The sequence below is a fragment of the Ovis canadensis genome, chromosome 13 (assembly GCF_042477335.2).
Source record: "Ovis canadensis isolate MfBH-ARS-UI-01 breed Bighorn chromosome 13, ARS-UI_OviCan_v2, whole genome shotgun sequence".
In the NCBI taxonomy this organism is placed as follows: Eukaryota; Metazoa; Chordata; class Mammalia; order Artiodactyla; family Bovidae; genus Ovis; species Ovis canadensis.
In genome coordinates this window covers 18,133,434-18,147,148 of record NC_091257.1, presented here as the reverse complement: position 1 = coordinate 18,147,148, position 13,715 = coordinate 18,133,434, and the positions used below count along the sequence as shown (strand labels likewise).

Here is a 13,715-nt window from a genome sequence, read left to right as displayed (position 1 = left end):
CCGCAGCTGCTACTGCCAGCCTCCCTCCGGCAGCCACGAAAACCCGGAGCAGCTGCGCGCGCTCCTGGAAAGTCCTCCCAGGGCGAAGCCGGGCAGCTGGGCATGCTCAGTAGCTGGGGGAGGCCTGGGTGGAGAGTGGGAAGCTGTGGCTCAGCCTCCGGCCCCTCCCGCCGGCCCCCGCCCCCTTTGCCCCTACCCAGCCCGTAGTAGTTGCCCGGCGTGCGCCCGGGGAGACCGGGAACATGGCGCTCCGAGCGATGTAGCTGCGGAGGAGGAGAAGGGGACGAGTCTCTGCCGCCGTGCTGACAGCCAAGCCACCAGGTAGGCAGGCGCGCCCGGCAGGGCTGCCCGGGTGGGTACGGGCGCCGGGAGGGGCGCTTGCGGGGATGCGCACGGCGGGACCTCGGCACCTGGCTTTGCCGGGAGAGGATGCGAAGCGGACATCTGTGACAGCGCGCGATTGTGCATCTGTTAGGAGATGCCAAAGGCTGGGGACCGACTGGCTGAAGGGGATGGATTCGGGAACCGCCCCCCGCCCCCCACGCCCATGCACTGCCATCCAGCCTGGGCTCTCTGCGGGTCAAATAAAGGGTAGTTCTTTTCTGCTGAGCAGGAGGGCATGAGGGAGATACCAGAATATCAGTCCTGGGAATGCGCTGGTCCCCCGTACCGCGGGCAAACCCAGCACCGGCTCTTTGTGTATACAGCCCCGCACGCCGGGGGTGCCGCGGTGCCTGCTTCTCTGAGGAGTGTTGGACATATTGCCAGGGAAGGATTCCCGTTTGGTTTTTGTCTCTTGACAGGTGTAGACTGGAGAATGCAATAGCTCAGGCTTTATGGGACTGTTTTCCTTTGTTACTTGCCTTGGTGTGTGCGCGTGTGTGTGTGTGTGTGTGCGCGCGCGCTCGCCTGGTGGGTTGTAATGGAGAGAACTTCTGCTCGTGGGCACGGGTGTGGACAGAGCGTGGAAGAGAATCTCGGTTCCAAACTCTCGTCAAAATTGCCTGCGATGTTAACCTCCTGGAGGATAAACTTGAAAAGTCCAGAGATTATCAGTGCCCAGGTTGAAGGAGAAGCATGTTGGCCATTCTTGAACCTATGTGTGCATATCGGGAGCTTTAAACCTGGGACGCAGGGTAATTCCACATTAAATGTCAATTAAGGGAATTTGAAGCATTGGGATGTTATCTATAGTGGTCTTCTTCTTCTTCTTTTTTTTTTAAGGCCAAATTAATAAAGAAAAAGAAAAGCTGGCACAAAGCCAGAGGACAGTGTCGTCGTTAATAGTTAATGACAGCTTTAGAAGGATAAATATACTTTTGGGGAAATCAGGAAACCAGGTGTTCCAGAGGGTTCCACCAAAAAATAGACATAGGGTCTTAGGTAACTCTCAAAACCTCTCAGAGCATCCTTTTCCTTTCTAGGGTTTGGTGGCAGATCTTACTTGAGTCCAGATGAACCACACCACTTTTTAGAAGTCCCCCCTACACTAGAATTCTATGAAATTGAAACTGCATAATAACAGCTTTGCACCTTACATTTGTATGTCTGATTTATTCAGACCTACAACTCACTGACTTAAGGAGGAAAGGTAAATTTAGAATGTGCTTTTATTTTTTGATTTGTAAAGGACGGACATCTGTGACTATGAAGTTTAGACACACTTCCCTCCGTGCTTACAGTACTTATTTTTATCGTCTCTTTAGGTGGCAAGAATGAGTCAGTATCATCAAAATGAAACGGGAGAAACTTGAGAAAAATGCATTTAATTAAATTAAAACCGTAAATGTCCAATCTGGTGATAATGCCTTGACTTCGAGTTCATATGTGCAAAGCAGAAGCACTGCTGATGGGAGCAGTAGAAAGTGAACCTCACTGATAGCACTGGGTTGTATTGTGCTTCTCTGTGAACGGGGAGAGTTGAATTGTACTAAATCCCTAAATTTGTTAACTAATGTGTGAGAGAACTGCAGACGTTGAAAACACTTTGTGCCTCTCCTCTGTCATTTTGCTAAAATGTTGCAGGTGTGAGAGGCAAGTGTTCTGGGATCTCATCTTGGTGGTGAGACAGTTGGGTTTGAGCTCTGACTCTTCCCTATTTAGCTTTGTGATCTTGAGCAAGCTATTTAACTTTCCCAAGCCTCACTTTCCTCAGCTGTAAAATAAGCCTAGAGGTAAGACTTAACCTAAATTGGGTAGAGGTATGGTTTACTTATAAACCACAACCAGTGGTGGTGATCATTATCAGAGGAAGGAAAACGGATGTTTATTTAACATATACTCTATGCCCTGTATTAAGCTAAATAAGTTCAAATGTGTGATCTCATTGAATCTTCCCGACTAGAGCCTGTCAGTCACAAAGAGTCAGACGCAACTTGGTGACTAAACAACAAACAGATGGCTTAAAATGGCAGAAATGTATTCTTTCACAGTTCTGGAGATTAGAAATTCAAAATCAAGGTTTACGCAAAGCCATTCTTTCTTGGAAGCCTCAAGAGGAGGATCTTTTCTGGCTTCTCCCAGTTTCTGGTAGACCCAGGTATTCCTTGTTTTGGGACAGCATAACTAATTTCTGCCTTCATCTTCACACTGTGAAGTTCCCCCATTTATAAATATGGAGACCATTCATATTGGATTTAGGACCCATCCTAATTCAGTGTGACCTCAACTTAACTTGACGTCTGAAAAGATCCTGTTTTGTAATCAGGTCATGTTTTTAGGTTCTGGTTGGGCATGAATTTGGAGGGAACTCTATTCAGCCTTGTATAACCTATGATAGGTGTTTAAGGACAGTATTAGTATTATGTCACTATCAGTAGGATGTAAAGATAAAATAGTATGGATTTTGAAAAGACTTTAAAGGTTATTTAATCCAGGCAATATATTTGAATTTTTATATACCCAAACATGATAGAGAAAAACAGTATTCAGAGGTACCTCATTTATACAAATGTCACTTGTCTAGAAACCAAGGTAATCTAGGGTTTCAATCTTAAACAGGTAACATAGCTGATATACCCTGGCCTAGATGGATTAGTTAATGTTTGCCTTCCTCCCTTTTTGCTTCCCCACCAACACAATGCAAACAGAGAGTAGAAAACCATACTAAACAACAAAAATAACAGTCACAAAAATTCACCAATCTTAACACCTTTCTAATCTTTCTTATCCTGGTAAATGGCACCACTGTCCAGGGTATTGCCAGAAACTCAAAAATCATCTCTGATGCCTCTGTTCCCTTTGTCCTCCAAACCAAAAACTATCACCAATTTTTTGCAAGTTCTGTCTTCTATATCTATCTATAAACTCTTGATATATTCTTGTTTCCATCCTCACTGTTTGCATTGTGTTGGTGGGGAAGCAAAAAGGAAGGAAGGCAAACATTAACTAATCCATCTAGGCCAGGATATATCAGCTCTGTTACCTGTTTAAGATTGAAACCCTAGATTACCTTGATCTCTAGACAAGTGACATTTGTATAAATGAGGTACCTCTGAATACTGGTTTTCTCTGTTATGTTTGGGCATATAAAAATTCACCTCCATCAAACTCCAAGTTGTTACTATCTTTCGTTTGGTCCACTAGTGGGGCTTCCTACAAGACTCCCGGTTCCCAGCTTGGGCCCGCCCATCCTTCATCCAGAACAGGTAGAATCATGTCAGTCCCCTGCAGAAGATTCATTACGTACCTGGGACAGTTTCCAGACATTCTTGCTTGTCTCCTCCCGGGCACCTCTTCCTCTTACCGCTGTCGTATGGATCTGTTACTTGAACATCCCCCATGCTTTGCCAGTTCAAGCTGTACTCACTTGGGTCTCCTTGATCTCTTTTCCTCATGAACCCAAGTCTCTCATCGCCTTTCTCCTTTTTTTCTATGGCACTGAAAATTTGCAGTTTCCCATTTATTTGTTTGGCTATTCATTTAACTTCTGTAAACTCTGTGATGGGCATTTGTTTTGTGTCTTTCATGTAGAAGATGCTTCGTAAATGGTCAGTGAGTGGAGGAATGAATACTCTTCCTCATAGCATTTTTCTGTGCCAACTTAAAGATACGATATTTTAGAAACTATTTTCTTTACTACCTATATAAAAAGAGCAATTTAGAACTCATTCTGACTTTGAGAGTACTCTTGGCTTTAACAAATGCATTTTGAAGAACTGATTTCAAGTGAGCAGTTAAGAATGAAGTCAAAATAGTTTTTGGCAACTAAGACTTTCGTAAAAATGTCAGTCAACAAATATTCAAATATTTCAACAAAATATTCATTGGACATTAATATTTTCCATGCCTGGAGAACGAAATGGCAACCCACTCCAGTACTCTTACCTGGAAAATTCCATGGACCGAGGAGCCTGGTAGGCTACAGTCCATGGGGTCGCAAAGAGTCAGACCATGACTGAGCGACTTCACTCACTTATGCTTGGCCCTAGGAAGATAGTGGTGAACTAGACTTAGCCTTCTAGAGATTAACAATAAATAATCCTAAAAGGTAATGATAATATTATTTATTGAGCTTTTGTTATGTGCTAAGTTCCCTTCCTAGGGGCTTCCCTGCTGGCTCAGCTGGTAAAGAATCTTCCTGGAATGCAGGAGACCTGGGTTCGATTCCTCAGTTTGGAAGACCCCCTGGAGGAGGAAATGGCAACCCACACCAGTATTCTTGCCTGGGAAATCCCATGGATAGAGGAGTCTGACAGGCTACAGTCCATGGGGTCGCAAAGAGTTGGACCCGACTGAGTGACTAACACTTTCCCTTTTCAAGTTCTCTTCCTTCCTTACTCTTGCTTATTACTACAGATGGCTCTCCAGTCTTTCCCAATAATACAGAAGCCAGATTAGATGCATGACAAATACTTGATGAATTAATAATTAAATACTATTATCCTGATCTTTCAAAATAGGGAACTTAGGTTTATCTGAGGAAAACAGAATCTGCTCATATACGGAAGTGCATGCAATTGCTTTCTGAAGATATCTAGGTCTGGACCCTGTTCTACTTTAAAAAGTATCCTACCTATTGTCTCTAGGGTTAAAATAGGAGACAAATTGCTGTCTACGTGAGGATAGGTTCCTGGTGTATTTCTTTGTCTTCCACAGTTGTCAAAATTCTTAATCACCAGCTGGATTGTTTTGTCTGTCCTGTTTAATCCAAGTGAGAAGTGACTTAATATCTTTCATTTAGAGGATATTTTCATAGTTTTGAATAGCGAGACTGAGCACCTGAGGGAAATGGAAGTGGTCCCAAATAGGAACACAGGTTATATTTTGCATTTCTAGTTTGGCCTCAGTTTTATGTTATTTTAGTAGTTGCAAAAAGGTATTTTTTAAAAATAAATGAAAGTATCATTTAATGCATATGCTTAAGTATTACTTTTTATCTAAGCAAGAAAAAAGTCAGACATTGTATCTTAATTTTGTTTAAAAGTGATGGATACACAGTTGACTCAACTGAAACTTAAGAAACCAATAAGAGGGTTCAGTAAAGTGGTTGGTTTATAATATACATGTTCAGAAATCAAGGATTACCTCAAATGCTAATATTTACCAACAAAGAAAAATACAATAGAAAATGATTCTGTTTATGAATCCATTCAAATATATATTATCTAAGAAAATTGGAAATGTATATAAAATACCAATACTTGGGGAAAAAAAGTATCTAAGGACTTATGTAAGAAAGCTATAAAATTTTACTTAGACACATAAAATCAGAAACAAATGAACACTTGCCTTAGTCTTAGAAAGATAGATATTTGATATGGTCATTTTTCCATGAACAATTATATATTTTTATTGTATTGAGATTTGGAAAAACTTGTCAAAGTGATTCTAATATTCACTTGGAAGAATAACTGTATGACAGTAGTCAAGAAAAATTTGCAGAGGAATTTATATGGAGGTTGGGGTGGGTTGCCCTTCCAGAAACAAAAATGAATACAGTCATTGAACTACAATCATTATAGCAGAGTAGTACTGGTATAAAAATCAATAGTTAGCTCAATGGAATAGAATAGATTGCAAAGAGACTCAGGTAGTTTTTGGAAACAGAACTGCGATGGAGAAAGCATTTTGAAACAGGAATATTTGACCAAAGAATAAAGCAAATTGGCTTAGTATACAGAAAACATTCAACTAAGAACCTCTGTTTACATGACTCATTAGACTAAATTCCAAATTGGAAAGTTCATTTGCCAGATGAGAAAGTCAGAAGAAAATATTTAATAATTTTAGGGAAATGACTTTTTAATATAAAATTAATGGAAAGAATCACAAAGCAAAATATAGATTTGAATATATTTTAAACATTTGCATGCAAAAAAATACAGTGTAAAGCAAAAAGTAATTATGAAGAAAAACATGGACACCAAGCATAACAGAACAGTTAATGTAATAATCACACTGAGGAGCTCTTAGATATCAGTAAGTAGAAAATAACATGCCAACAAAATTGTCCACATACCTGAATAATTCAAAGGGAAGAAAAAGGCTAACATACATATTTAATATTCTTACTATTAATCACAGAAATGGAAATTGAAATAAAAGTTATATGCTATGTTTCATGGATTAAACCAGCAAAATGTATATATGTATATATAGATTAAAAAAAATATTCAGTAATGGCAAGGACGCAGAGAGAAGGACATTTGCATTACTATTGGTGGAAAAATTATACATTAGTTAGTGTTTGCTAAAGAAGTAGATGCAGACAAAAGCTTACTTGAGGATTGTTATAATATTCTGAAATAATAAAAAAATGAAAACAATCTATATAAAAATTATATAAAAATTGGAGGTGGGTTAAAGCTATTTTGAAGTTTCCCTTTACGTAGAAGAAAGAAAGAGCAGCCTCCAAGTGGCAGGATTTCACTGATTAACAAAAAGTGCCCCCAAATGTGGGAGACAGCATAGGGTAACCTGCTTTGCAAAGTATTAATATTTTAAACCACGTTAAGAAAATAAAAGCCAGAAAGTGGTCATCAACTGTCTCATCACTGCATTAAAAGTAAAGCTCTTTTAATTTTTCCCACCATGCCCAAATAAATAAATAAATAAACCTCAGAAAAACAAGAGGAACAAAATCTAGTAAGGTTTTAAAAGAATAAATTTAGTCATGTGAAAACCAAAATAAAATAAAGTCCCCCAAATGATAGACTATGCCATGTATTAAAAAGAGTCATTTCAAAGATTATGTAATAACAAGGAACAGCTTTCACAACAGTTTTAACTAGAAATAACCAAATGTACTGCTGCATTACAATGATATGTATTTCAGGAATATCACATATAGATGCATGAAAACTGGAACAAAAACAAAATTAGGCAGTGTTTGGACAGTAAAAATATGTACGGCTTATATTTTTCATACCTCCCTGAATTTTTCAAAATAGAAGAACTGTAAAACAAAAATCTTTGTGACCAAGATAATCACGATGGTGTGATCATTCAACTAGAGCCAGACATCCTGGAATGTGAAGTCAAGTGGGCCTTAGAAAGCATCACTACGAACAAAGCTAGTGGAGGTGATGGAATTCCAGTTGAGCTGTTTCAAATGCTGGAAGATGATGCTGTGAAAGTGCTGCATTCAATATGGCAGCAAATTTTGAAATCTCAGCAGTGGCCACAGGACTAGAAAAGGTCAGTTTTCATTCAAATTCCAAAGAAAGGCAATGCCAAAGAATGCTCAAAACTGCATGATTGTACTCATCTCACACGCTAGTAAAGTAATGCTCAAAATTCTCCAAGCTAGGCTTTGGCAATATGTGATCTGTGAACTTGCAGGTGTTCAAGCTGGTTTTAGAAAAGGCAGAGGAACCAGACATCAAATTGCCAACATCCGCTGGATCATGGAAAAAGCAAGAGAGTTCCAGAAAAATATCTGTTTCTGCTTTATTGGCTATACCAAAGCCTTTGACTGTGTGGATCACAATAAACTGTGGAAAATTCTGAGAGAGATGGGAATACCAGACCACCTGACCTGCCTCTTGAGAAACCTATATGCAGGTCAGGAAGCAACAGTTAGAACTGGACATGGAACAACAGACTGGTTCCAAATAGGGAAAGGAGTATGTCAAGGCTGTATATTGTCACCCTGGTTATTTAACTTCTATGCAGAGTACATCATGAGAAACGCTGGGCTGGAAGAAACAGAAGCTGGAATCAAGATTGCCAGGAGAAATATCAATAACCTCAGATATGCAGATGACACCACCCTTATGGCAGAAAGAGAAGAGGCGCTAAAAAGCCTCTTGATGAAAGTGAAAGAGGAGAGTGAAAAAGTTGGCTTAAAGCTCAACATTCAGAAAACGATCATGGCATCTGGTCCCATCACTTCATGGCAAATAGATAGGGCAACAGTGGAAACAGTGTCAGACTTTATTTTGGGGGGCTCCAAAATCACTGCAGATGGTGACTGCAGCCATGAAATTAAAAGATGCTTGCTCCTTGGAAGGAAAGTTATGACCAACCTAGATAGCATATTCAAAAGCAGAGACATTACTTCCAACAGAGGTCCCTGTGGTCATGTATAGATGTGAGAGTTGGACTGTGAAGAAAGCTAAGTACTGAAGAACTGATGCTTTTGAACTGTGGTGTTGGGAGAAGACTCCTGAGAGTTCCTTGGACTGCAAGGACATCCAACCAGTCCATTCTAAAAGAGATCAGTCTTGGGTGTTCTTTTGAAGGACTGATGCTAAAGCTGAAACTCCAATACTCTGGCCACCTCATGTGAAGAGTTGACTCATTGGAAAAGACTCTGATGCTGGGAGGGATTGGGGGCAAGAGGAGAAGGGGACGACAGAGGATGAGATGGCTGGATGGTGTCACTGACTCGATGGACATGAGTTTGGGTGAACTCCAGGAGTTGGTGATGGACAGGGAGGCCTGTCATGCTGCAATTCATGGGGTTGCAAATAGTCAGACACGACTGAGCGATTGAACTGAACTGAATGTTGTTTTATGAGTAAGAAAAAAAATTCACTGTTTTTCAAATATGGTGATGATACATATTTAGGTTATAATAACTCAGTATGTGCACTCAAGATTAACTCTTATGTCAGGGGCTTTGCCAAGTGTATTGGCAATGACTCTTAGTTCACATGCAAATGAAAGAAACTCTAGTAAAGAAAGAATTTACTAGAAGGCTCTCAGATAACTAAAAGAATTGCCAGGAATGGGAGTGTACCCTCAAAACAACCACCATCACCTCCCAAGAAACAGGCTTGCAAGCAAATCAGAAGCTAGCCAGCTTTAGAGTCTAAATATCATGGATTAGAGAAACAGGCCCATGCACGAGGGGTTACCTGGGCTGGGCCCCAGTCCGCTGTTTTTGGTGCTTAGGGCTTGGCCCCACTCCTCAGGCCGCAATTCACTTGGCATCACAGAGGGGAAGGCACCTTGATTGGCAGTCCCATGGTCCTCTTTCTGCTGAGAGAACCAAAAAAGATGGGATAGGAGGTCAATGACCCATAACAAACCAAACAGAAAGAATAAAAATGCCCATTAGCCCAGGACTTGGAGGCCAACAGGGTTGAATTGCAGGCCTCCACACCTCCCCTGCAGAGGATACAGCTGCTGAGATGGAGATTCACAAGGAGCCCAAGGTTTATGGTATTGTGTGCATGTGGTGCCACATATAAGAGATGCAGTTTTCTCCTGGAGTCAGCAGGACATGTCCTGAAGAAGCTGGCTTTTCAGATTTGATCTTCATATATGGGTTGGTTTTTGTTTTTGTAAAATATTTATTTATTTGGCTGCTCATGGTCTCAGTTGCGGCAGGCGGGATCTTTAGTTGTGGCCTGGGAACTCTTAGTCGCAGAATATAGGGTCTAGTTCCCTTACCAGGGATCGAACCTAGGCTCCCTGCACTGGGAGCTGAGGCTTAGCCACTGGACCACCAGGGAAATCCCTGCACAGGTATTTTGAAGGGAAGACACTATTCTCAAGTGAAACCAAAGCCAGTGAAAGGATGCTCCAAAGAAAACAGTTTAGCAGAAACAAGAGGTATATTTGGAAATAGATGGAACACCAGCACAAGTCTAGGCTTCTTTTTATCTTGAATTATCTTAACTCTGAGCAAGTCTTTTAGTCATGTTTGAGTTTCAGTCAGTCAGTTCAGTCACTCAGTCGTGTCCGACTCTTTGCAATCCCATGGACTGCAGCATACCAGGCCTCCCTGTCCATCACCAACTCCCGGAGCTTGCTCAAACTCATGTCCATTGAGTCAGTGATGCCATTCAACCATCCTCTGTCATCCCCTCCCCCTCCCACCTTCAATTTTTCCCAGAATCAGGGTCTTTTCAAATGAGTCAGTTCTTATCTATTTGTTTATTTGTTTATATGTTTGAGTTTAGTCCACTATGAATGATGGGTTCTGAGGTCAAATAACTTCTAGTGCGTGCATGTGTGCTAAGTCACTTCAGTTGTGTCCAACTCTTTGCGACCCTGTGGACTGTTGCCTGCCAGGCTCCTTGGTCCATGGGATTCTCCAAGCAAGAGTACTGGAGTGGGTTGCCATGCCTGCCTCCAGGGGATCTTCCTGACCCAGGGATCGAACCTACATCTCCTGTGTCTCCTGTATTGCAGGCAAATTCTTTACTGCTGAGCCACCAGGGAGCCCCCTAACTTTTGGTGAAAGTGAAAGTGAAGTTGCTCAGTCATGTGTCCAACTCTTTGCTATCCCATGGACTGTAGCCTACTAGGCTCCGTCCATGGGATTTTCCAGGCAAGAGTACCAGAGTAGGGTGCCATTTCCTTCTCCAGGGGATCTTCCTGATCCAGAGATTGAACCTAGGCCTCCCAAATTGTAGGCAGATACTTTACCCTCTGAACCACCAGGGAAGCAACTTTTGGCATGTAATACTAAAAAATCACCCATAAATCAATCTATATTCTTCTTGCAGTTCTCATCATACATAGGACATGGCTGTGGTTGTCCAGGTAATTTAATGCCCAGGTTCATGTTGCCTTTACAGCTTTTTATAACCTTTTTCCTGAGGAGAGGACACTTGCAAATAGGATGCAAAAAAAAAAAAGGTAATTATTCTTTAATTGCACTAAAAACAGGAGATCTTAAATTACCAAGGGATCCCCTGGATACTGTATAGTAAAGAGTTTACCTGCTGTGTTCTCCCACCTCTTGGCACCTGTGCAGCCAAGCCCCCTGCACTCAGAGCCCACCTTGGCCCCCACTGGACCCTGCTTTGCATTCCTGGGACCTCAGACTTCCCCTCTTAGGAGGCTCTGGGGCCCAAGACAGGCCAAGGAAGGATTGTTTATTAGTGAGAGGTGGGATGCAGCTCGTAGTCCACATACAGAACCTGAAGCCTGGGGCAGAAGGAGCAAGGCGATGGGACAAGAGACTGGGACCCATTACTTAGCCGCATTCTGGGATTCCAGGCTTCTGAGTTGAAGCCTGAGTTTCTATATTATTTTGAAGGCATATTTGTCCGACTAGGCTTATAGAACCTACTTAATAATTTTTAGCTTGGTTTATCGTATTTAAGGCCTAGTGTGCTGCAGTTCATGGGGTCGCAGAAAGTCACACATGACTGGGTGACTGAACAACAATGACATCATATTTGAATATTTAGATGTATAGTCACTGAGACTCCTGGTGCTGTCGTCCTCTCCAGTGTCAGGATTGCACCTGCTCAGGTAACTGTTTTAGAAAGGCCACACTGAGTTATGCACACATATACACACACACACAACTTGCTGCTCATGCAGTAGCAATGTAGATTATAAGAAAAGCAGCTTGCACTCCTGTGGTTGTATTTAACATGTTGAAGAAGATATGTTAAACCCTCATCCCAGTATTTTACCTGTGAATCTTAATCATCCTGAAAGCTCTATAAAGTAGGTTACTCAAGGCAAACAGTCATGCAGAGGAGTCAAACCCTTCCTCATCTGGGTCCAGTGTCCACATAGACTGTTGCATACAGCAAGCAACTCAGTAGATTAAAAGTTTTGTTTGGCCTCCTTGAACCTTCAGTAATTCAAGAGTCACTGGATTAATCACCCCACTTTGACCCTGAAATGCATTTGACTCTGCAGTGACTCTGCATTTCGGTTCATGCAGGTTTCCTTAGGAAAAGGGCAAGAAATGCCACTCATTGCCTTGCTCTCTTCAGTATTATGATTAAGGGAATGATCAAAACCAGGAATCAATATTTGGTTGTGTGTATGAACAAACAAATTTAATTTACAGTTTAAACCAGATGTCAGCTCTGGAATTCTTTCAGTCTTCAAGGAAGTTGCCATTTGTGTCCTTGATGATGAGGATGAATGGGCAGAGAAGAGTCCCTTTGTCTTTCCTGTAGAGCACAGTTGATATCCCCAAGCTTCTCTTGCACCCTCATCCAACTGCACCGAGATGGCTTTCCCCAACATTATTGGTTCCGTCACTCTTTTAATCAATTACAGATGGGGGAGGGTGAGGGCAAGCTCAGGTGTTCACACCTTCAGTAGCAAGTAGAAGATCTGCGATTTCGTCCTTGTTAGCATCAGTTCTCAATTCACATTCAAGGTTGGCATTCTATTTAAGAAATTCCTTAGCTGTTTTCTAGGTGGAACTCTATCCTTTTGCATCTAAGGAAGGTCCTTTGTGTCGTGCGAATGGATTTCCCAGCTAATCTTTCTTAAGTGAGTTGCCTCCTTGCCCAATTTAGCTCCACTGCAGTTACTGACCTAGGAAGAGAGCTTCCTGCAAGTGAAGTGGAGAAAACTTATACTTCATGTTTCGAAGAAAGCATCTTCCTCTAAAGTAGGATCGGTTGCTATGTGGGTATAATTTACCTTCGAAAAACATAAACACTGATTGAGGAGGGGGTTAAAGAAGAAAGTCTTACAGAAATGGAATGTAGAGCTTTCCTCCTCTGGAAAGGAAAGTGTAGTGTTCAGTACATTGTTCATTCTCCTCTAGCTTTTTGAGACATGAAAACAAAAAAGGACTTTTCCAATAATATTGAAATAGCAGTTATTCATAACTTGAGTTAAACAGTGGTTTGTTTTGCCTGTTATGAAAGTTTTTAAGTTATTAGCTACCTCCAAGTTGGGCTTCCCTGGTGGTGTTACTAAGTCCAAGCTCCCTCTGCTTGCTGCCTGATGGGCCAATGAATCCAAGAGACAAGGGCTGAGCAATGAAGGGACCAACTGCAGAGCCAGATGACAGAGAAGATGGCAGGCTAGTGCTTCTGATTAACCATCTTATTAGGGTCTGAATGCCAGGATCTTTTGTAGATCAGACATTGGGGGGACATAAGGAAGCAAAGTAGAAAGGTCATTCATCTTGAAAATATCTCCTAGAATGTCAAGCCTCAGGCAGTGGATGTGTTAATTTCTTGCTTCCTACCATCTATAGGTGGACAGGTTCTGAACAAAGGCACTTTAGTTTAACCGTCAGGCAGAGGGACAGGATTCTCTGAGGCAGGCCATTCTAGATGGTTATAACAAAAGCAAGTCAAAGAAACACTTCCAACATGGAGTCAGAATTGGCTTCTTCTCTGCAACAGTGGCTCAGTGGTAAAGAATCCACCTGCCAATGCAGGAGACTCGGGTTCCATCCCTGTGTTGGGAAGATCTCCTGGAGTAGGAAATGTCAACCCACTCCAGTATTCTTGCCTAGGAAATCCCAGGACAGAGGAGCCTGGTGGACTATACTGTGTTGGACACGACTCAGTAACTAAAAACAAGCTCCAAGCTGGGTCCTGTCTTAC

At 41.8% G+C, this 13,715-nt stretch overlaps 1 protein-coding gene across 1 annotated transcript in view; it reads left to right on the top strand.

Annotated features, from left to right (window-relative positions):
* The first annotated feature begins 206 nt into the window (after positions 1-206).
* The window catches only part of PAK5 (p21 (RAC1) activated kinase 5), a 429,702-nt gene continuing 416,193 nt past the window's right edge, over positions 207-13,715 (top strand). The window contains exon 1 of the mRNA XM_069546391.1: positions 207-321. The gene's annotated coding sequence lies outside the window, so the exon portion shown is untranslated. The remainder of the gene's footprint in view (positions 322-13,715) is intronic.